The sequence below is a fragment of the Camelus ferus genome, chromosome 2 (assembly GCF_009834535.1).
Source record: "Camelus ferus isolate YT-003-E chromosome 2, BCGSAC_Cfer_1.0, whole genome shotgun sequence".
NCBI lineage: Eukaryota > Metazoa > Chordata > Mammalia > Artiodactyla > Camelidae > Camelus > Camelus ferus.
This window is the reverse complement of record NC_045697.1, coordinates 87,697,465-87,723,402: the sequence shown is the minus strand read 5'-3', so window position 1 is coordinate 87,723,402 and position 25,938 is coordinate 87,697,465. Positions and strand designations below refer to the sequence as shown.

Below are 25,938 nucleotides of genomic sequence, written 5' to 3'. Positions count from 1 at the left end.
CTGAAAAATAACAATTTTTAATTAATAAATAAATTTCCAAACCATGTGTGACTGTGTGTAGTCACTCATTACGAGAGATCCAATTAACCTTCTGAGGCTTAGGGGCCAAATGACTTTACCAGAATATACAGTAAAAGCGTATTGCAAAAATTTCACTGATTCGTCTTACAGTCCTTTAAAATTTAGGCACAAGTTGATTTTCCAGACATTAGTGCAAATGTATATTCCATCTTTTCAGTGAAATTAGATCCTTTTTCCTGGTACACCTAACTCCATGACCAGTTCTAGACAGAGGTATAAAATGCCCATCTTAGGACACTGCAAAGTGAGATGGTGTATATTTTGCAGGGCAAGGTACTCAAAACAGTGGTAATCACACCGCCAAGACCAAAAAACCTCTGAGTTGGACTTTTAGGAAGAAGCCCCTTTCAGAGATGACTGTCTCCATTCTAAAGACATGGGTTGAAACATTTGTTTTATATAAAACTGCTTGTAAAATTGGTCTAATTAAACCTCAAGATTGTGTCTGCTGGAATGTAAGCTATCACACGTAGTGATATTCAAACACAAACACAACTTACAAAGTTTTCAGCTTGGGCAAATAGGAATTTTTTAAAATATGAATTAATACAGCAAACCCAGCAGCAAATGTTATTACAGTATGATTAAAGAAGAAACATTAATATAGTTCAATGGATACAGCACATATAATCTTCCAGGATCTGGCCCCTGCTAGCTCTGCAAACTCCACCCCCACCTCCCCTCCCAGCCCAGCTCCCACCACCCCCACCCCTCATGCTGTCACACGGTGCTCCAACCAAGCACACCTGTGTCACATGCAGCCTCCAAAATCTCCTTGATCCTGAAATTCGTATAAACTGATTTCTCCACCTCAAATCTCACCTCCCCACCCCCATTCTCCAAACTTATTCTCACAGTTCTTCCTTTGATTAATTCCTCCTTGTCCCCTCAAAATGTACACAGGCTCTAAAACTGCCAAAAATGGACATGGCATTAAAACAAACATCTTTTTTAGCCTCTTTGAGGCACTCTCATATCCTGCTTTACATTACAGGATTTGGCTTTGCACAGATCTCCGTTTGGGTAAATGAACAAATAAATGGTCTTGCCTGCTAGCAGAAAAATTCATTAAATTCCCAAGACCTCTTCTAGTACATTTCATTTCATACTAAATATTTCACCCTGAGTATCATATTGATATTCTAGTAGTCAAACTTACTATATTTTCACCATCTAGATTATGTTTCATTTCCAAAGAAGTGTCTAATTTCATGGCTTGTGGCACATTTGATTTGTTACTTAAGCAAACAATAATGAACAAGTCACCGTCTCCCTGCATCTTAAATTCATAGAGTAATGTTAACTGAAATTCCTAGAGAAACTAAACAAGAAACTATGTATAATAAATCCTCATGCTTTTGTTTTCAACAAGTAGCCAAACTTAAGAAAGTACTGACAACTGATAAGTGATGTAGAAAATAAAAAGATGAGTCATTTTTATTCTGGCTTTATCCTTATAATGATCATTATCAAACTGTAATTTCAATTATATTATTGCTCTTTTATGTTAGGTTTGCTAACAACAATCCTGCTCATAATTTTTTCCACTATAAAGATCACTTATATGTGGAATCTAAAAAAAAAAAAAGACACAAATTTATTTACAAAACATAAAGAAACTCATGGACATAGAAAACAAACTTATGGTTACCAGAAGGGAAAGGGGGCAGGGAGGGATAAACTGGGAGTCGGAATTGGCAGATACAAACTACTATGTACAGAATAGATAAATGGCAAGGTCCTACTGTATAGCACATGGGACTATATTCAATGGCTCATAGTAACCTGCAATGAAAAAGAGTATGAAAAAGAATGTGTTTGTGTCTGTGTATAAATATATAACTGAATCACTATGCTGTACACCAGAAACTAATACCATATTATAAATCAACTTTTTACTTCAATTTAAAAAATGGGGGGAAAAAAGATATTCAAAGATATTCAAAACCACACTTGGAAGTAGTGCGACAAGCCGTGTACCTTCAGTGTGAGAGAAGCAAGTACTGCTGTGTTGTAACCCGAGAAATAACAGACTCACTTCTCTTAAAACTTAAACACTGAAATAGTGGGCCTGGGTTCATGAAGTGGACCTCTTTAACAAAGTTTCTTCCCCTTTAAAGTTCTGACACCTCTAAGCGTGCCCTCATTCCTGAACACGATTCTTCTGCGCTGGGATCATCGGTTCCCATATTAAAAAACAAGAGAACAAAGCTGAAAAAGAAAAAGGAAAGGGCCGTTCCTCACTTCCAGGACCCAGGCTTATCTCAGCAGCCTCCTATTTTTAACCAGATTGCAAATGGTATCCCTGATCAAAGGCCCAGAGCCCTGGAGGAACTTGGGCAAACAGCACGCAGCAGAATGCTTCCTGATGATCTGTAAGCAGGAAAGGACTTTTGACATGAAAGACAGCTTACGCAGCACAAGAATAGCCACAAACCAGCTGTAAAATGCTTAACGTTGCCCTTGAACGAATGCAAATTGTTCCAAATAATTTTTCCTTTTTTCACAGCCTCTGGAAGCCCCGCTGGGGCATTTAAACAGCCACATGCTCAGTATACAAAAGCTTCTCCAAGTGGGAAAATACGGTGTACTAATGTGTTTAGAATAAGGGAACTGAGCACATCCACAGTTCACATTTGATGCCTCCTTTTCCTTTTGTTGGGGAATAAGTTCATTAATGACAGACTTGTTTTGGATACTAACTAAGCTTCCAATGTTTTGGCTTAGGAATACTTATTTAACCACTGAAGTGGTTGTTAATTTAAAAGGTAAATGTGTAACTGAGTCTTAACCTAGGACTGTTCATGCCACTGGAATGTATATTTACCTAAAGGTTAAGAAGTACAGTGCTTACTTTTCTTTTTGTTTTCTTTTAGACAAATATATATTATAGAAATGCAATGAATACTATGAGGTTTATATATCTTTTCCACTATAAGTCATGAGAATAGTATTATTATCTAATATTTCATATTTGCATAGTTACAAAACACTTATCTATATATGAATTCATTTACTTCACAAAAAGGCTCTCAAATACATTAATGTTCTTCCACATAATCCTTCAAATAAAGAGGTAAAACAAAATGATCCCTCTCAATAATGATGCCTGTCCTAATCAATTATGTTCATTCTTCATTTAAACTAACAGATTAAAAAGAAACCTCTTAATACTTCATTATTTTAAAATCACATTGTGTAGTTTAGAAAACTATATACCTACAGTTAAAAGATATGCTTTATTTTGCAAGAGAAAATTTACCTTCAAATAATTTGACAATTCACTAATAAAAGTTAGGCAGAAGGGTGTATTTAAAAAATCAAACAAACAATTAAAAAAAAAAAACCTTTAAAGTTACTTTGATAGATACAAATACACTGTACTTGACAGAGTGGGTGTGTTGCTTCAATATTAAATTTAAATAAAATATTTATGAATCAAAACATATAAATTATACTTTATAACTAAACAATAGACTATGCTATCAAATTCTTCTGTAAAGAACATCTTTCTGTAATAAATTATTGCCTTAACCTTATTTATTAAGTCTACATTTTCACATTTGTCTAAAAATAATAAAATCATTTGAGATGGTTACTTTGTGGTCTCAAGTAGAATAAATATCCCCACAAAACCATGTTCTGTATATATATATAGTATAACCAGGGAAGAAAAATATCCCTCTACTCAAATATCAAAAATCACTTTAAAAATTAATGTTTTAAAGCAAACATGCATGGAAAAGAACTTTTCTACAGTAATACGCAGCTTAAAAATATTTGTTTAGAAGCATTGTACTGGAGACTTCTGATAGGGTCAGTGATATTATATATTAAATTTCTAAGTGCTTTCTGTGAAAGTAGTCGTTATCAAAACTAGTTGCTTTTTCAAGCAGAGAAAAGTGGTACTTTTTAAAATAAGTACTCATTTCTTTAATGTCATGCAAACCTATAACATTTATTAGTAAGAGTATAGTATGCATTAAAATCTAATCCCCATTCCCCCCGAGATTTATTTCATATTATACTCTGTCTTTATTTTTATAATAATAAATATGGACGCAGTGAGTACACAAAGCCTTACTGTGCTTCGTTGGGGAACCAGCTAGACGACTAGCACAATTGCTGTGATTTTAAACCATGTTTTACTTAAGACTAATTTTTCATCAGTGTTAGAGGTTAATAACACTGTTATTTCCTCTATTACCTGGATTTAATAAAAGCAGTGGGGCATAACATTCTGTAAAGCCAGGCAATAAGAGGAAATAACACAAATGTTAACCTCTAACATAAATGTAACGGTAATTACTCCAGTCTAGTTTTAAAATTAATGCCTTTGGTAGTGTCCCAAGTGGCCGGAAAAAAAAAAAAAAAACCCACCTCTCTCTCCTCAGAGTTCTAGCAACCCCAAGATCCAAGGTCAAGGGCAAATTATGCCATCAGTTTACATGCTTAACAACAGTTGTGCACCACATCAGCCTTTAATACAGGAGCACATTATATTAAGAGTAACACATTGTTATAAAATAATAAAACTGTAATTATAAATCAGCTAAACTGAAATTGCATATTGAAAATGTTATTTAACCCCAAAAAATGCTGCAATACAGAAAAGTTGATCCATCTTCTCATGTGTCAAAAATAAAATCAGGTTACACAATAAGGTAGGTAAATTTCCAAGTTAAATACGTAAGAAAGGGAAGCATGCAAAACGGTTTCATCTCTACCTAACCGGTACTTTTTAAAGGGGCACTTCAGTTTTATTACAAGTCAGCTTTGTCTTCCATAGCAGCAACTCGTGTCAGCAGCCTCTTGGCAAACTGTTGTTAGCAAGTTTGAGGTTAATTTCTATTAATTATCTCAGATCCTCAAGCCCTGCCATGTGTTCACTGAAAACCAAATTTCGGAGTTCAGTTTTGCAATTCTGTGAGGCCTATCTGCATTTTGTAGGTCCACCAAGGACAAGCATGCCAAGCTTCCATTTTTCCCACACCACCACTCATCACAGGCTTCAGCCGTCTATTATTCCCTGTCATCTTTTCATATTCAGTTTACAAAAGCAAAAATGTGCCTCCAAGCTGTTGATGACCCAAAGTTTGTTGGACTCCTTTCTTAATAAATTCCTTCTGTATGTGGATCTTGTCACTCATCTCTTGTATTCATCAAGGCATGGGCACTTGGTGGCACCCCAAAATGTTTACTGACTGATACACTGACTGATATGCAATAGTGGAAACAAGAGGGGAAGATCTTTGTTCCAGCTGAACTAGACAAGCCCTACTACATCGTGTAGCAGAAACCTAATTCCTGATCCACTTCTTGTCTCATAGACTGTGACTGTCAAAGTGTGAGCATGAATTTATCTTGTCCTAGGATAACTGGCAGGTAGGGTGAGGACTACCGTGATAACTAATTCTTTTAAAGAAAATTCTGATCAGCACTGGCAAATATAATTATGATGACAATGTCATTTAAAAAGTACCTATCAGCTTCATCTTTGGAGAACTTGAAATCTTAATCACCCTATAAACTACTGGGAGGGAAAAACTTCAAACAGGCTTACAGGAAGTTTCAGAAAGGGAAATGGAAAATGTGACTGATGAGAAGGATCTTCAGTGGCCCAGAGCCATGAACAAGGTCACTCAAATAGACAGAAGGCCCTCCTCAGGTGTGGTCCCTTTGTTGTGTATTTACACTGGCTCCTGTGTTGAGAGGAGGCCTCCACGGTCCTGAAAACTGCCAAAAACCCCTGGCTGAGCGCCGCAATAAACACGGTCTGTGATGATAACCTCTGGTGCACTCCACATGTACCCGGATCGTCTGCGACCTTCACTCCCCTCTGCAGCAAGTCAGAATAACATTTGCAGTCCATCGACTTGGGGACACGGGGAGCAATGAGAGCAGCACAAAGGGCGAGTGGTGAAGAGAAGCAGAGGGACACAGCTCATTGTTTGCAAAGAGTGGGCCAGGCTCACAGCCAGCCAGACCGCTCACCAGCTCTACTACCAGCTGATGAGTTAACCTTCTCACAGTCTCCTCACTCATAAAATTAGAATCAAAACTGCAACTACCTCAAAGTCAATAAAATGACCTACATAAAGCAGTGATTACTATCCAGTAATTATAATCCTGCATGGAAGGCTCACTAAAACCATCAGGAAATCAAAATTGCAGTAGCAAATGCTGCTATACAAAGTTGCACATTTATCTTTTATTATCCAAACCAAGAATTCTAGAATAAGTTACCTGATTTAGAAAAGTCCAGAAGAGCACGTGCTTACATTATAACATCTCACTACTACCCACTCTTAAAAAAGAAGTTGTATCTGATACTGCTCCCACTAAGAAAATGCCCCTCACCTAATGAACTGCCAATAACTACACATTTGAAGAAGGAACAAGGATTAACAAATTGTAGTTTCCTCTTAAAAATTTTTCTTGGATGGAAAGAAAGTAAAATTTTCTTTTTTTATTACAAATATTCAACTCTGTATGTATATTTGACAATATAATGAAACTTATCAAAATAAACAAAGACAAATAAAACATGGTATCAATGCCTGCAGAGTTCAGAGGCTAATGAAAGAAAAATCACATGCATAAATAATTATAATACTAACCTATGCTATAACAAAGGTGTTTCAAAGCTTCTGGAGTACAGAGTCGAAAGGATAAGTAGGAATTCATAGTAAAACTGAAATATTTCCTGGACCTAGAAAGATGACTTGGGCCAGAGGAAAAAACAAATTTTCTGAATGTCCTGAATGGATATCCTTTTGTATGCTGACTCTAGGAAGCTAACCAAATACATGGCTGACTGTTCCCACAACAAGAATTACCCAAATGATGGTAAAAAATTGCCCCACACATTCCATCATTACCATGACTGAGTATCCAGAAGGAATTTCCAAGGGAAACATTAATGCTTGCTACCTTCACACAGTTTAAAAACTATTTAGAGCAAGAGCCATTCCTTATTCAGCTTTGTATTCTTTGGCACGTAAAACAAAAATTGTTGTCGGCCACTTAAAGGGCTGGTCTCTCGGTCAGAAACCAGAATTCCCTTAGCTTTGTGGCATGTGCTCTGAATCCAGAAGTTAATCCCCACCAGTCAGAACTACCTCTCGCCTTTGGGGAACAAATCCTTGTTTTAGGAAGACTTCCCTGGGGATCAAGTTATCCCATCAACAACTAGCGACTTTCTTATGAATAAAATAGTCCTTACGTTTGTTGGTCCCTCATTCTTGTAAAGCTTGTTAATTCTGAGAAACTCAGGACTTTCCCCCAAATTAACATCCATTTTCTTAAGGCTCTAAGAAGATATGGTGATGGTTGATGCCATTATGTTATTTAAATTCCGTTAAATGCCAAATCCATTGTTTTATATAAACACATTAATTTTTATCACTCAAGCTACAGAAATCAAGAGGCATTGCTCTATTTTAAGATGTTATAGTGGGCAAGAGACAATATCAAATGAGGTGGCCCATAATCAGGATGCGATTGCCTGGAAAGACGTCTAACTAAAACAGTATAGGAGATAATCTTTGAGAAATTAATCATTGATGGACTTTGTGCTATGTATTTCAGCTTAAGAGCCTGTCTAATCCTAGGAAACTTCTAGTTCAGGAAGATTAAAGTCATTCTAGGTCTCACTGTTTTAAGCATTTGGCTGCAGTCTTAGAAATCTGCTCGAGGACCTCTGTCCTAAAGCTGTTCATTTCTCTGAACGGGATGGACAGGATTTTGCAGTCTGGAACAGTCTGCAATCAGAGCCCAGTCTTTCCTAGTTGACTGCTTAGCAACCAACTAGGACCCAAAGGATATGGACTAAAGACACTTAGAGTTTCCTAATTAAGGCTGCTAATAACAGAAGCTTTCTATATACAAAGCTTAAAAAGAGGAAGAGGCAACTGGAGATGATTTAAAGATAAAGCAGGACATTTCAATGACTCACCCATTACCAAAAGTTGTATTAACTCTAGACAGAGGCTTTGGCAAATACTAACCTCCTGACCTAAAAAAAAAAAAATTTAGCTATATGAGCTTAAAATCAATTACTGTACGGGAACAATTTAGCTATATATAACTATTATGCACAAGCAGCATTTGTGGATCAATAATTTACTAGAAAGAATTAGAGAGGATATTTGCCCTACGGGCTTAGAATTTAAAAGTTAAAAAGCAAAATAGGTACTTTTAAGGATTCAGAGTGGTTGAATGATTCATATTTGTTTTGCGTATGGAACAGAGATGATATTTTCATTTCCTATTTTCAATTCATTTGAAAAGCTAAATGCTTTGTAGTGGTGCAAGGACCACTGTAAATACATCCAGTCAACAAGGCCATAGAAAGACACAGCCACCACTGGTATAGCGTCCTCTAAAGTGAAATTTGAAAATAATAGAAAATTAATTCTGATCAGTATTGCTAATAGAACAATAGTAGCTCATCCTGACGCCACTGTCCTAGGTTTTCCCGTCTCCCCCAGCCAGCAGATGAGTCAGCCCAGAGCAGGCATCCAGCTGAGGCAACTCTGGAAACAGAAGAACTCATAGCTACAAAATACCATTGTGAGACCTTAAATCTATATTATTCTTTAACTTTAAAAAACAAAAAGAAAGAAAACGGAAACGAAAGTTTCCCTGTTAGTAGTTTCCCGTAATCGCCTTAGTAACACTGAGACAAAGGGGATCCCAGTTATGTTACAGATGAGGAATAAAAGTCTCCACGAAATTCCAAGACCTAATAAATAGAAACCTTAGAACTAAAACGGATGTCCTTCAACCTGAAGCCAAAAAAAATCTTCCTGCTCTACAAACCACATGCCATCTTGTTCATATTCCTAAGTTCGTGGGCAACTGACTTGATTTGCTTTCTCTTTGCAGATGTTTCATGGAATTCCTCTGTTATTTAAAACAAATGTATTAAAACCTTGGTTAAAGCCAGATAGAGGAAACCTGAAAGCTATTCTGCATCTGTTTTTGTTACACATGGTAACCAAGGAGACAAAAACACCCACAGGCCCCACTTCTGCTACTGCTAGTAGTTGAGTGTCAGTGTTTTATGGCCTTGACGGCCATATTTGATTTTTTTAAGAGACAGAAAATAAACAAAAACTCTATGTACCGTTTCCTCTGTTTGCAAGAACTGTGACCTTTGACTCTTATAAATCTATTCAAAGCCAAAGTCTGGAGATTGGGTGTTTCAGGAATGTTCAAGATATAGCTTGAGATTTATAGAACTGCAAACTTTTCTTGGCTTTTCTTGGTCCGTTTTATTTGATAAAACTTAACTGGTAAACAAAGTGGCTGCACATCCTCTACAAAACGTCCATTAGGTTATCTTGCTTTATACCAAACTAGAGTTTGTTTGCACAAAGAATTAATGAGAGGGGTTACTGAAGGACTTTAGTCTCTTCTTTTCTTCCACTTGGACAGACTGTTTGCAATACCAGCACTAATGAATACAAATAAAAGTAACTGACATTCTAACGTATAACTCACTTTCAGGGAGTCTAGCTCCACTGTTAAAACAGAAAAAGATGTTTCTTTTAAAAAGTCCTGTGAGGAGTTTGATGTTAAGACAGTTGAAATTTCTATCAGTGTGTATAAAGTCCATGGTGTTCACTAGCGCTGAGCTAGATCTCAGGGTCTTGAATAACGCAATTTCCTTAAGAGTGTTTCAGCCTTCCTATTTGGAATGCGGCCCTATAATTAACGCTGTATGTTGTATCTTCCATAACGAACGTATCATTGGTGTTTAAATTAGCTGGAATTAACATAATATATTTCTGTGTCTAGAAACATTTCAAGTTCAAAAAGCCTCAACATCTAATACTTCAAAATACATTTTAAGAATTTATCATTAGACCAGAACACTGAAGCAGTGTTGCTTGCTTGGCATAGACAGTGGCAGCGCTGACCTTTCTGGCTGCAACTGTTTCCTGAAAACAGAGGTAAAATATCTTACTCCCATCTCTGGGTGTCATCCTAAAACCTCACTTGACAGCTAGCCACTCTGGCCCATCCCTGATGGCAAAAGATTTCTGACTCCCCTACCTTATCAGAGCAGCAGTTTCCAATTCATGGTGCTTGCATTCCAGAGGGTCACAAGATGGACCTTTTATATTCATTTTTAATTTAAAAAATAGGAAAGCAACTAAGTTTACTAATATTTAATATACAGATTGAAACTGGCTCCATCATTAAGCCTTTGGGTCAGAGGGACTTAGGGATTATATTATAGTAAATTTCATGATGGTATTATATTGAATAGAAAAATATTTATCACTGTTTGTACTAAAATGGGGATTGACATGAAAATCTTAAGTATCATAAAGAGACTGGTCATCTCACAGTAAAGTTTTTTAAAAGTTGGAGAATCTGAAGATTAGTTACATGTTTTCCTCTTACTAAAAAAAAAAAGGTTCCAAATTTTTGAACTTTTCTATAATTAAAAATGCCTGCTTAGCAGTATTTAAACACACACACACACACACCCTTAATATGTCCCAGTGTAAAAGCACTTTTAATAAGAAGTGAGAAAATGATTGTTTTGGAAAATAATTCCTGCTATCAAGACAAAATTTTGAAAACAGATATTTGGCAATGTTTTCATCATTATGCAACTTTGTTACTGAAAACAATTTGTGTGTCAATTATAAAATGATCATCTGCACGCTTTGAAAATTAAATGTTGTACATTTTATAGAAATACATGATATGTGTTAATTTGCGTTAATGTTTTATTTAGTGTTTGCATCTATGCTTATAAAAGGATTGGCCCATATTGCACTCCTTCCTCTCCATCTCTCTCTGACTTTCGTGAGTTGGAAAACTTCCCTATTCCTCAGTTTTTGAAAGTGTGCCCCAAATAGATGTTCTCTCTCCTATGAAGATTTAGTAAAACCTGTACTAAAAAAGTGTCTGGTTTTGTGGGTAGGTTCTTGACTGCCAGTTAAGTGACAATGGTTTTAGATTAATTTGTTTTTTAAAATTTCTTTTCTGTCAATTTTGGTAATATACAGTGTTCTGGAAAATTGGCCAGTTCACCCAAGTATTTACATAAAATTTTTAATATTTCCATTCTGCATATACTCATCTTCCTTTTTTTATTCATAATATTTATATCACCTTTTTGAAAATCAGTTTTGTCAGAGGAATTTCTTTCTAAAGAAACAGATTTTAGGGCTTTGTTTCTTTGATTTATATTTAATTCATATTTTTGTTCTGGCTTCTTTATGTCCTGAGTTTATATCCTGAGTTTGTTTCCTGAGTGTACTGTGCTTTTCTCTTTCTACCTTTTGGTGCTGAATGCATGGAAAGAAAGTTAATTTTCCACGTGTCTTCTACACTGTTACATGAATTTAAGATAAAACTCCCTACAAACAATTTAATAACTGCCTTCCACAAATTTTAACATGTAGTGTTTCACTGATGCTTAGTTCTACCGTTCGTTTTTATTTCTTCATATTGTCATGGTTTAAAGCATGGTAACGGAAGTCAGGTTGTCTGGGCTTTCCATCTTAGCTCCATCCTTCACTAGATCTGTGCTTTCATTTCCTCATCAGCAAAATAAGAACAGCATAGAACCCACCTAAGGGTGTTATGAAGTTTATAGCATGCACGTGTCACAGCACATGACCCACTGAACACTCTGCTGAAACTGGCTGCCACCTTCATCATCATCTAAACATCATCAGTATTAAATCCATTAAATATGTTAGAGAATATTGCTTTAAAATGCATAATATGTAAGTTATACCCATATGTTCAAAATATATCATTATATAATGTTATTGGCTATGGTCAGACAATATCATACTGATTCACTGACATTGGTTGTGATTGACTTTGTAGGGTCAATCTGTATGTAAGCTTTGTGTGTGCTTGAAAAGTGATCTCTCTACTCTGTAGTTGTTGGGGGAGGGATTTTGTAAATACACATTAGACCAACTGTGTTAATTTTATTATTCATTGTGTCTGTATATGTATTAAACTTCTATGCTTGACACCAGTACTTCACAGAGTTGTGTTAAAATCTTCTATGTGGATTTGTTAATTTCATCTCAACTTCAAATTATTTCAGTTTTGGCCCCTGTGTTTGAGGATGTGTTGTTAGTTACTCACAAGTTGAAACTGCTACATATTCTTGGGAAATAGCAGCTTCCTCATTAAAAATGATCCTCTTTAGTAATGTATTTTGGGTCTCAGTTCTACTAATACAGTATTTCCCTAATATACTTTTCCATGTGTTTACTTTCAGCCTTTCTATGTCATTGTTTTGCTCTACTTCTTACAAAGAAGTACATAAATCAAAGATTAAAATTAAAATCTCTGTTTAACTGATCATACGTTTAATCAGTTTACATCTATTGAGATGATTTATCCACTTGGATCCTCTCTACCATTTTGTGTTGTGTCATTTTTGTTTGTATTTTCTCTTCTCCTTTCCTGACATCTAATGAATTGATTGAATTATTTTTACTCTCTTTACAATATTGTTAAGTTCTTTTTGTGGAGATGCTTATGTTTTATTTTGTTTTTAAATTTTAGACATATGATTTTAATTATCTGCTAGACCATTCACATGGAAATATGTGGTAACCGAATGGAAACAAGGGGTCATAAACTTAGAAGAGAGGTAAGTATTTTTGAGCAGCATTTTCCATTTAAATCAAGTTAGGTTTAGACATTCACCAGATTGGTCCACTTTTTTAACATTTAAAATAAACTTCCTGTGCCGAAAATTTTTACAAAACAATGTATTTAAACTGGCTTCCAGAAATTGTCCAAATAATTTTTTTAACACAATTCAAGTGCTTTTTTCCCCCTACTTTTCTTGAAATCTCAAGTTTTCCTTGGCAACTTTATCCAAAAGGCTACATTTTCATTTTAGAGATTATACTTCATATTTATGTAAGAGTGTCCTAAATTGATGTTCACAGGATATCTTTCTCTAAGCCCTAGTGGTTTATACTTTCTCTTTAAAATATCTAAATATCCTATAAGTAAGTTGTCATTCTCAAAGTTGTTTTGTAGAAAAATTTGTGAATTACACATCTATAAATTCCTACCCTTTGCTCTCTCCTTCCCTTTTGTACCACCTGGATGCAAAATTTATGAAGCACTAGGGAAGAAGAAGCCATGCAATAGAAAGACCTTGGTCCTTGACCCTGTGCAGACGACCTTGGTCCCTAACCTGGCCTAGGAACCTGATCAACTTCTACGTGAGTGAGAAGAAAACTCGTATTGTGTTAAGCCACTGAAATTGTAAGGACTCCCTGTCAGAGCAGCTACCATTATTTCACTGATACAATTCCATATTTATTTCTTAATTCACTCCAACAAGTGTTCCTTTTAATTGATGTCTATAAGCATTTAAAGTGATTATTGATACAGTTGAATCAGTATCTACCATGTTTAACTGTTCTAATTATTGCATTTGTTCTGTTTCTTCTTATTTCTATCTTTTTCTGCCTTTCCAATTTCAGGTGAGCATTTCATGATTCCATTTTTTCTCCTCTTGTAGCATGTTATACTTCTTTTAAAAATATTTTCAATAGTTGATGAAATATCAAAAATGCATTTTTAACCAATCTAAATCCACCTCACGTAACTCTATGCTGCTTCATGTAATGCAGTTATTCCTAATTCCTCCTTCTCATCTCTTATTCACTTATTTACTCATTTCACTTATCCGTATGCCACAATAACCCAATACTTTGTTACTATTATTGCTTTAAACCAACAATTATCTTTTAGTGCAATTAAAAACAAGAAAAGCAAAAGACTTCATTTTACGTTATGTATTGCTTCTTTGACACACTTCCTTTCTTCACATAGGTCTGAGTTTCTGACCTACATCATTTTCCTTCTCACTGAAGAACTTCGCTTCACATTTCTGTCAGGGTAGTTCTGCTGGTGAAAAAGTCCCTCAAGTTTTGTTTGTCTGAGAAAACCTTTTCTTCTTTACTCTTGAAGAGTAATTTTACTGCATATAGAATTATATGTTGATGTTTTTCTTTCAAAACTTTAAACACTTCCCTCCACTCTTTTCTTATTTGCATGGTTTCTCATTAGAAGATCACTATAATTCTTATCTTTGTTCATATATAAGTAAGGTGTATTTTTTTCCTCTGGATTCTTTCAAGAATTTTCTCTATGTTTTTGATTTTCTGCAGCTTGATTATGATATACCTAGGTATAGTTTCTTGGTTATTTTTTGGAGGGATGGTACAGTAATTCTTCTTCTTAGGCTGAGCTTCTTAGATCTGTGGTTTAGTGTCTGTGATTAATTTTGGAAAGTTCTTAGCCATTATTACCTCATCTATTTCTTCTGCTTCTTCTCTATCTGGTATTCTAATTATGTATATGTTACATCTTTTGCAACTGTCTCATAGTTCTTGGATGTTCTGGAATTTTTTTCCCTTTACCTTTTTTTGTTTTTGTTGATACTGGGTTTCCCTTTACCTTCTAATTTGGTAAGTTTCTATTGACCTATCTGCATTCTCACTAGCTCTCTCCGCAGGCATGCCCAGTCTACTGAGGAGGGCATCAAAGACACTCTTCCTTTCTGTCTTTGATTTCTAACATCTCCTTTTGACTCTTTCTTATAGTTTCCGTCTCTTCACTTACATTACTCATCTGTTCTTGCACATTGTCTTCTCTTCCCTTTAGTCTTTAAGTTATTAATCTTAGTTATATTAACTTCTGATAATTCCAACATCTGTCCCGTATCTAAAGCTGATTCTGATTCTTGCTTGTCTCTTTGGACTGTGTTTTTCTTGCTTTTTGGCATGCTTTGTGATTTTGTTTGAAAGCCAGACACATCATACTAATATTTGCTATAAATGTAGGTGCCAGAGTATTCAGTTTTCTCTAGTATCCTTGTTTTTATTGCCCCTGTTGACTCTGGGCTTCCCTAAGCACTCTTCTTCAGAGACAGCCTGCATCTTACAGCTCTTTCTATCGTAATCCACCATCACTACATCGGAGCCTGGCTGGTGTGGTGATAAAGTGCGGGAGGAGGGAAGCATTATGGAATCTGAAGATTAAATCTCAAGTTTTTAGTATGTCTGGGTCCCTGGGCTGTGACCTTCACAAGCACTTCTTCATGGTATACCTTTCTTCCTCTTAAGTCAGACCAGAAAACTAGCTGGAGTAAGCATGCCCTCCCCCAACTGGGATAAGGCTCTGGTACAGTCTTACCTCCTCAAGCGTATGCCTTTGTTATGAACAACTCTGTGGGAATATTTCATGATGATTGCTCTTTCCCTTTCCACCCCAAAGTCACAAGACGATCCTTCTTGGATCTTCACTGTGACAGCGGTTGGGTTCCTGGAACTTAAAGCTCACCGGAGCCCCATAAAAGCATAAGCCTCACAAGTTTCTCACTTTCCCCCTGGTTCATAGCCCCCAGCATTTTCCTCAAAATTACAATTTAAGGGTCCCGACCCTCTGATGGCACCAGCTGCTTCTGCCCCAGGTAAGCAGATCTCAGCTGTGACTCTGGATTTGCCCATCTCACCAAAATCTAAAGTGGGAGTTGGCCCTGTAACCTCTGTTCTCTGATGGGTCCAAGGAAAGTCATCCATTTTAAGTGCATGTAGCTTCTCTGTTGTAAAGACAGGAGGGAGGGACCACTTCCAAGCTCTTCACATGTTAGAACTGAAATCAGAAGTCCTAGTCTTAATTTTCTACTCAGTTGGTAATTCTTCCCTTCACACAAACCAATTGCTCTTATCCACACCTATTTTGTCGGCCTCACATGGTTTTAATGTGTCTCAGAGCAAGAAAACATATAAGTCCTTCTCTCTTAATGTGGAACAAAACTGCCCGCAGAAATCAAGCCTTTGGAGATTTTCTGAAAAACAAACCAAAATAAGCTGTGTCTAGAAAGCAGGGGTAACCATGAATAGAGCACTTGGTCCTGCAAGTCAAAGAAAGAGGAGCATTGTCTTTCTCTAAATCTTTTCCTAACTGAGCTTAAGATATTCACCTAGACTGATTTATGAGAGTGTAAGTGGAAGCAAGGGCAGGGGTTGGATTTCCTCAAACATATTCCTTGTGTCCTTACGTGCTGCTCTTACGGCATTGATTCAGAGCGAAGGGTGTGTCTTACAAATGCTCACGGCCTGTTCCTGTAATATTTCATCACGTGCCAATGCAGTCTTCATCCCCTGCAAAGTAGCAGTGTCGGGGAACAAGTTATCATTCTGAAATAATAAAGGCCATTCATTTTAGTGACGTTTAAAATGCATGAGAACATTTATGACCAAACCCATATATTTCTCACCATGAATATGTGGTATTAATTATCAATCCTGCTGCAGGGAAGAACACGTTTATAACATTATGAAGAAAATCTTTCTTTTACGTTAAGGATGTTCGCATTTGGAAGGAAATTATTGTGTTGGTTAATGTGGCCCAGTTTCTGGTGATAACCTTTCTGCAACTGTCAATATTTTTCTCCATGGGGCTGCATTTCAAAAACATTTGATATGACATTCTATACCATGCTAGTAGGAAATTATGTTTAATATTGTAAAATATTACAATTTAGGCATTACTTGACTAGAATTGGCTACCTGAGTCACACTTCATTTGAAAAAAATAAGAATCTAATTTATAATAGCCACTACTACCTCACATAAGATACAATAACCAAGTAACGCATTAGCTGGCATGCCTACAAAGACAATATAATATCATAATAATATTAGCAATAGTAATAAGGTGATATTTTCAACCCAACACTGAGAAGAAAGACCTTTGGCTCCTTTTATTTTCACAACAGTCTTCAGTTGGATATTTTTGTGAGAAGCAGAGAAGCCCTATAATGACCTGAAAGAACACATGGATCCCCAGAGCCCTTTCCAGATGGAGAAGGCAATGTCCTCTACTTACAGGTCATATGAGTAAAGAACCTGCTGTGGGAGTATCCATCCAAAAATCCTCAACCCTTACAATAGCACCCATTACTGAAATAGCAACTTTCAGCACCAGCCAGAGCTTGGAAAGTTTAAAATGAGAAAAGAGGTTTTAAAGCATTACTTTACATTATTAGAATCAGGCCAGGAGAAAATGGATATCAGGATGTTAGAACTGGCTGACAGGATGAATGTTTCCTGCCATACATTTCTGTGTTCTTGTTCCAGTACCTATACTTACTAATTAGGTGTCCTAGACCAAGTCTCTCTGAGCCTTGTCAGAAAAAAAAAATCTCTTGATGTCTTCATCTCTAAAATGAACTTAAAGGCATCTCTCACATGGGCAGTGATGAGGCCTGTATGAGGTAATTTGTAAAAAAAAAAAAAAAAAAAAAAAAGTTCTGTATAATGTCCAGCATGAAGCAAATCTTCAATACTAGCTCAATGCTCAGACTCATCTCCTTTTTTTTTTCCTTCCTCTAATCCAACTAGGAGAAATATTTTCAACTTAAATGGCTAAGAAATTGGAATAAAATTCCCCTATATTTACTTAGAAATGCTCAGATATCTAACTTTTGTTTGCATATCTTATTTCATTTTATTATGTATCTTGTATTATTTTGTTTCCGGGAACACAGTTGAGATTAGACTTGGCCCCAGCTGCACGATTATGGTTTAATAAGGGAAACAGCACAGACACACATTCTATCTATAAAAATAAGAGCTGCAATGATGACCAAAGAAGTGAGTAGTCAAGAGGATCCAGAATTACGTTGGTGGTTTGGAGGTCACTGGATGTTAGGGAAATTGTCCTGAACTGTCATTTGAAGGAGAACAAGGAAGTGATGAAGCAGAGGAAAGGTGTTATCCAGAGCAAACATTTGGACTGACAGAGAACATCAAGGTCAAGCGGAACACGGCTCTTCACATGAACCAACACCCACCCAGGCAGGTGCTCAAGACTCTCGTCCTTCCTAGAGAGCCCCAGAACGCTCCAGCAGTCAGCACCCGAGTCAGCCCTGAGCCAGACATCATCTATGCTCTAGGCTTTTTAAAAAAATCTCCCTCACTTTTTTCCATTCCGTCAAAGTACTCAGTCCTACGATATCCTCTTCTCTATTTACTATATATAAAATAGGTTATAAAAACCCAAATTTCTTCTCTATAACACAGGGAACTATGTTCAGTATCTTATAGTAACCAATAGTGAGAAAGACTATGAAAATGAATATATGTATGTATATGTATGCCTGAAACATTATGCTGTACACCAGAAACTGACACATTGTAACTGACTATACTTCAGTAAAAAATAAAGTACACTAAGCTCATCTGATATAATAATATTTACTAGTATAACATGAGTGTAGTTATGAAGTACAAAATCCACATTTTCCCAAAAAAGCACTAATAAAAATTCCAGCAGTTTTCCTAGAGCTATCCCAGAATCCACTAATCAAAATAAGCATGACCTGCAAACAAAAATAGAGGCTGAAAATGACAGTTGTCTATTTCAAAGAATGAATTAACATACACTTGAGCTATTCAGTAAAGATGGCAAAATAACTGCATGTGTATTTACTGAAAACATTATGAATTGAGTTATAATATAATCTCAAATTATATAAACATTTACTTAGATAACAAAATACTTAGTTTTGAAAAATCTTACCTTTGGAAATATTTTAGAATTTCCGATGTGAACAATTCAAATCACAGATGGCATAAAACAAATGCAATAATATTTTCCCTCGAATGTTTAGACTGTTTCAGAAACAGAGGTAGGAGTTCATTCCAACACTTAAACATCATGCTAGAGACTCTCCACAACTATTATCACAAAACACCATTATCTCAAAACATTATCTCAAAACAACATGCTTGAAACTAGCTCAACTAATTCTCATCCGAGAAAACCAAAGAGTTTATATTCCATAAGGCACCAACATGCAAAAGATCATCATTGCAAAAAATAAATGTGTGTGTGTATTTTTCTCTTTGAAAATATTTTTATGTTAGAAAGTATATTCTTACTTTTAAAAGATGCATACAAAGCTCACTGAATTTAGTATTTTCATTATACACATCTCCCCACGTCTAGTAAACCAAGTTAAAAAATAATAGCTCACTCTTAGTCTCATATCAGTGAGTAATCACACACAGAGAGCAAACTCAAACAAGTAAGAGACTCACAGTGTCCTCTAGGTGGTAACAATATTTGCTCTCTAGTTAACAGCTAAAGACGTCCAAGTTCTTATAGAAGCATAATGCAGTTTATACCCCAGATTTAGCAAATGTGAGTCAGAGATCTCTCATAAGGAGGTATGCAAATGTGACGGATGCCACTGTTAAATTTAGGATCAGCATCCTCTTACTTGAAGGATAGAAACGAGACCTCCTCTCTCTGGAACACTTACCATCAGTGATGGATGCCACCTAGTTCATATATTTCAGAAAATGATACTCCTGCTGTGTGGACGCTAAGCCACTGTAACCCTACATGTCTCGCTGGGGAGTTGTTTTTTTTTTTTTTCAATAGACCTATTCACCCTTTGCCACATTTTAAAGTCCTGCAGCACTGAGTATAAACTACAGCTTTTGAAATTAGAATAAAAAGTGTTGGTGATGGGCCCACTGTGTATCAAAAACCTTACATATGTCTATACCCTTTGATCCAGGAACTCTACTTCTGAAAATGTAAAGGGAACATTACATATAAATGTGTAATTATATGAATCTTTATTTCAGAATATTTACAACAAAGAAAATTTGTTCTCAAAGTGTTCAAAAATCAACGAAATGAAAATCAGTGAAAAAAATGTCCAAAATATAAGATAAATAAGAAACTATTTTGTAGTCCCAATAAAAGTGATATTCTAAACATACTCACATGAAAAATGCCCATGTAATAGTTACATGTAATAGTATAAAAAAGTAGGTTAAATGTGATGCCATTTTTTAAATTGCAATGAACATATGTAAAAATAGTGGTTTTCTCTGGGGAATTGGATTATAATTGAATTTAATTTTCTTTTTCATTATCTGTATTTTCTACTTTTATTCAATTAGCATGTATTACTTATATAATGAAAAGTTTCAAATTAGTACCAATAAAAAAATGAAAAAATTAAAGTGCAAAATAGACAAGCTTTCCCCTTGCCCTCTCTCCTGTAGCTTAAAATACACAACACAAAGAAAACCAGATTAAGCACATTAGTCTTAAAACAATCAAAAATAAGCACTAAACTAATACAAGTGAAATTCAACTGCATGTGATCTGCTTAAATCAGTATAAATATATATGTCATACCATGAAAAAATGACCACACATAGAGGAAAGATAAGTATGTTTATATCTGAGTTTATGCTATCTTTCTGAGTAACCTTAGGCAAGTCACATGTACAGTTATAGTCATAGAATAAGATGGGAGGAGTAGATGAGTTCTGAAAGCCCTTTCAGATCTAATATTCGATCAACCACTGGAAAAATCCTCTTAATGTAGATGACACCCTGGACTTCCTTCAGCCATCGGAAGGCCCCACACCAGTTTCAGTAACTGTGCACAAGGCCCCCTGGGTAGGGACTGTGTCTTGTATAAATATTTACACTTTAAATAAGTCTCCTTCACATAATAACAGCTCGATAAATACCTGGCAATAAAGCATTCTTCTTGTTATAGTTATATTTTCATGACCTCAGCAAACCTGTCCCAAAATATTTCCAAAAATTTGATCAACTTGTCTGCACAAATAGCAACGGCTAATCTGGTCTAAGATCCGATGCGAGTGTAAAAACTAATTATGGTAAGACTTAGTACACAGGTTTGAGTAAGCTGCTTTCATTCAATTCTCAGCATGAGAGAGCGTGGCCCCCCAAAGCCACTGAGCACCGCTGTTCCTGTGCTCTGCGAGAGCTCGGAGACGTCTTCCATAGCGGCTCTGTTTGATCCATCTTTCTGGTTTGGCCTTCCCTTTGTTCTTCACAGGAGCCTAAATTTGTTTTGGTAATTTCATCAGCTTCAGAAAAAGCCAGAGTAAGTGTGCTGGTTAAAATATTCAGTGAGCACATCTATCAGCATGTTGTACGTGAGAAACAAAAGGCTAAAGCTGCAGTTGTAGCTTTAGGAGCCAGCAGCCAGAATGGGTAGCTAGAGCAGCCCACAATCAGGAAACCAACGGGCCAACGGCATGGATGCTAAGGGCAGAGAGCCCCACAGCAGACAGCTCCTCCGCTGAGCTGGGACAAGGCAAAGTCAAAACAGTGGGGAAGAATGGCAGTGAAGAGCCATCACCACACTAAACTGATCCAAATCACATTCCTGTCGCTCCTCTATAAATTGAATTTATTTTTAAATTTTTGGATTGATAAATGGAAAATATGATATATGGTTTAATCATTAAAATTAATCAAAACTTTCAAGAGTAGTGTGGTGATCAGTCTGCAATATATACAGATATCGAATCACTATGTTTTATATCTGAAACTAAGAGAATGTCATATTATCAATTATACCTCAATAAAAAAAGAACTTTCAATTTTCTAGTTACCATGTAGTACTGAATGCACTGTAAAATATTTAACAGAACTAAACATACTTATTTAACCAGCATTATATTTACTTTTGAAAGCAAGGAGCAGGAAAGAGATCCATTAAAATAAATGCAGTAGATTATTTTAAGTAGAAAGATACACCCCCAAGGGGGGAAAAAGTCTGTGGAGGCAATAGCAAATGTTTTCTGGGACTTTCAGTATAAAAGTCATGGGTTCAGCTCCTGGCTTTCTTACTACTCCATACTATATCATAACGGACTTTGGTTTACAAATCTTTTGTGTTTTTAACCATAATCAGTTATGTGAGTCAAATCAGCAATGTTCAAAAAGGGTCTGTTTAATTCTTAGCTACATATAGAGATTCCAAATGTTGGACGCATGTATGTGGAAGATACAATTTTTTTTCTTCTAGGAGCATACTATCATTTATAAACTCAAGTAAATGTTTATAATTGTGGCTATGCAAAAAAAAAATACATAATCATACCTCCAATAAAAGCCTCTATTTGAGAAATAAGCTATGGTGGTTGCATTATGTTGCATATGTATGTCTACTATGTGACATACACGGGAATATAAAATGTCACGAAGTAAAACAGACCCTAAGTAATCAACTTTAAAATATATTTCACCTAAGATGGAGGGAATTTGAAGACTACTGTTCCATGGTAGTTTAGTTAAGATACTGCCTCTTACATGAACATCCCAATTCATCCCCTGACAGTGATTTTCATTCTTCCTCTAAGCTCCTTCAAATTTTTATTTTCATCTTCCCTTTTCGTTTTCTAACTACTGTGTTATGTACTGCAGGACTTATTTTGGATAATTTATTTTTCAGCCAGATCATAAACTTCAGGAAAAGGTGCAACTTAAAATTTTTTGTGAACTCCATCTACATGCATACACATTGCTCACCATATTGTAATCACTTAATAAATGTTGGTTGGATGAATTCATACTGTCTTTTCCCCCTAGACAGCTCTGGAGTCAGAAGTGTAATAGCCTTTATAGCTTTTACGTATTCTGATATTCTCCCCAAATGAAACATCCTAGAGATCTCAAAATCCCGGGAAGGGCTCCAAGTAGAGCTGATGAAAGGTGCACAACTTCTCACTAAGTGGCCTGGAGAGGCGCAGCTCTCCCCGGCACCTTGTAAATGACTTGTGACAGAAGTGCGTTTTATCATCCAAATAAGAAACTCCATCACTGCAACAGACCTGCAAGACAGCAATGGCCAGCCAACCAGAAGTGATGAGAAGTCTGGTGTAAAACACAACGATGAATAGGAACCGGGTTTTGACCTGGACTGAGGACTGGTCCACTGAGGGGTGGGAGCCATGTTGGTACCCAAATTAGAAGTCAGTGGGACACAGAAGAAAGACTGTTGCAATCAGTGTCAGAGGCCTTGATGCCAGTTCTTAATCTGCCACCAGGTAATTCCTGACTGAGGGAACATCACTTAATATCGCTGGCCTCAAGGTATTTTAAGTTCTCTTATTTTTTAATTTGAAGAGGTTAAACTCAAGATGCTCTGATGTTTCTATAAGCTATTACATTCTATGCTCACAAATCAAATAAATCGTAAGCCTCTTGGTAACTCTGCAGACCTCAACAGTATTTTGAGGATTTTTTTAAAGCACGGTATCTGAGTCGGAAACAGATGATAATAGTAGTAATTATAATAACTAATATTCATTTATTTAACAGATATTTGTGAAGACCTGCGTGCTATCAGCTGCTCTTCTAGGTAATAAGGATACAGCAGAGAACAAAACATACCTGGTTTCACAGAACTTATGTTCTAGTTTAGGGAGGCAACACTTAACAAATATAATCCAGTGTGTCTGACTGCAGTGAGGACCTAGGAGAAAAATAATACAGAGATCGGTGATGGAAAGTGCCAAAAGGCATTTCAGTGCATACTATTGAATACTTGTTACAGGGCACACATTTTACATGTATTCTCTCATTACATCCCAACAACAATCCTAGGAGACAGGTATTATTTCTCTACACCCTACTGCACAGATGGGGAAAAAAATGGGCACAGAGACATCAGTTAAATTCCCCAAGGTCACAGAGATAGGAAGTAATGAAACGCCAGAGCCTGTGCCCTAACCACTATGTAGTACTGTCTCCTGCCAAGTATCACAGTACAAGTCTTTAAAAATTTCATAAACCAAAATAAGCACACATATTTTGTGCATTTAGAACTCTTTCTTTTTTCCCCCACTATGTTAATCACATAAAAACTATTGGAAGTGTTAAAATTTTTAGAAGATGGAATCTTGACACTTGATTTTGGCTTAAATCAGTGCATCTTGGACAGTAAGTTTCAAAAGCACATGTAACAACCATAATGAAAACATCAAAACTGAAAAAAATGGCTTCATGGCGTGGTCCTCAGTCTTCAACCTGCTGGGTTGGTGAAGTGTTCTAAATGAATAGACCCTAAACACCACAATTATCTAGGTACTTGATTGAAGCTTGTTCAAGAAGATACAAGAAGTCATGTTTCAATGGAGCATAACGTCAGAGGCTGGAAGAGAATCAGATTTCACACAGAGCAGAGACACACGACAGTAACACAGAGGAGTGGATACATTCAGGGCTCAGTGGATACTCAGACCTGGCTTCAAGCTCGCTCTCTTTCTAGCCCTATCTCCTTAGGCAAGCCTACTAGCTTCCATGAACCCCAATGTCCTTATCTTTAGAAGAATTATAATAATATCAACATTATATGCATTTTGTGAGAATTAAAAGAGTTCACTTATGTTAAAGGCTTAGCCCAGTATTGGCAAATAGGAAATCTGCAATAAATGTTATGCTACTGTCATTATCGTGAATAAACGTACCAACTTGGGCAAAAGAGACTTGCATACCCAGGGGAGTAAGAAGTCTGATACCTAACAGGACACTTAACGTTATTTTTCAAAGAACCCACCCTGCATGTGAATGTTGAAGGAACCCCCCCGACACACACCTCCTCCCCAAATTGCTGCTTCAGGAAAATGTTTAGACACCAACAGTTAGCAGTAGCAGCATTTCCAAACAAAAAAAGGGCAATGACATAACTTTGACTTGTTTCTGTACATTGATATAAATAACTCAATTAATGAATGTCTTACACAAAGAACGAAGGCGACTCCAGTGGTATGTAAAAACAGCCCTCTAGCCCCAGCCGCCTTCGCCAGCTCACAATAGCCACTGATGACCTGATCATTTCCTCTCTGTTTGGAGGACTTGAAGGCACTTCCCAGCAAGGAAACTTGTGACATTAAAGCTACGCTCATTCCCAATTTATACAGATTTCGTCCCATCGTATCAACAGCCCATATAGCCAAAGAAAGGACTTTCTAACACGTTGTTTCCATGGTGTTTATGTGTTTCTACCCTAAACAGACAGACGCAGATTAAGCAATGCATGTCAATCCCATTATGAGGCTGTGAAATGGGCAGAAGTTTTGCTACACACTCATGCAATCACACACACTGTGAACATCCTGTTTATTTGGCTCGTCCTCCAATGATTGGCCGCGGTGTATCAGCACATTACTGACAGCTGGGAATGTCTCCAGTGGAACATGCCTTTCCGATGACAAACATCCAAATAGCAATGGGAACACGTGTCTGCCCACTGGGTCCTTACAAAGCAGCACAGTTTCTCCAAATGCAGAGGGTGTTGGGTGCTGGGGTTTTGTTGGAACGCCACCGAGGGGCCCCTGGTGACCTTGAGAGGCCGTATGAGATAATACATTCTTGGACCCCTATTTCCGGACCGCTTTGGGCAAGGTCAGGATGGCAGATATCCCACTTCCACAATATCAGATGTTACGGTAATTCCTTTTAGCTAATGTGTAAGAGCAAAGGAATGCCTTCAAACCTCATCTAGGCCCTGTGGAATCTGTTGAAAATGCATGACAGCTGTGGGCTTTGGCGAGGCTGTCTGTGAATGTATGAGATTTGGACACAATTCAAAGCTAGAAATAACTGTACAACTCATAACCCTGCACCACTGCTTGCCCCCTCTCCCCCTCTCCTCATCTCCCTCTCTCTCTCTCCACATCACTCATCTCGCACACGCTGAAGCAGGGTCACCATCTCTCTTCCTCATGACTTTCATGCATTCTTCACGGCCGGGAACTGTGGGTAACATCCTCCCCACACAAACACAGATGTGAAAAGAAGAAAGAAACAGGGGCGGGGGTCAGGGCAACAGAATGATTTTAATAAGGCCTGAGAACAGGAAATTGAGAAAGAGACTTTTTTTCTTTTTCTTTTTTTTTTTTTAGTATCCAATTGGGAGCAGGGAAGCAGCAACAAACTCACCCACTTGTTTAAAAGCCCATCTGCAGTTAGAATCACCATCGA

At 36.7% G+C, this 25,938-nt stretch overlaps 1 long non-coding RNA gene across 1 annotated transcript in view; it reads left to right on the top strand.

Annotated features, from left to right (window-relative positions):
* The window catches only part of LOC116658274, a 182,016-nt gene extending 163,794 nt beyond the window's left edge, over window positions 1–18,222 (top strand). Inside the window, exons 4-5 of the long non-coding RNA XR_004313579.1 lie at window positions 12,640–12,727; window positions 13,212–18,222. This is a non-coding gene — a long non-coding RNA (uncharacterized LOC116658274). The remainder of the gene's footprint in view (window positions 1–12,639; window positions 12,728–13,211) is intronic.
* Window positions 18,223–25,938: the final 7,716 nt, after the last annotated feature.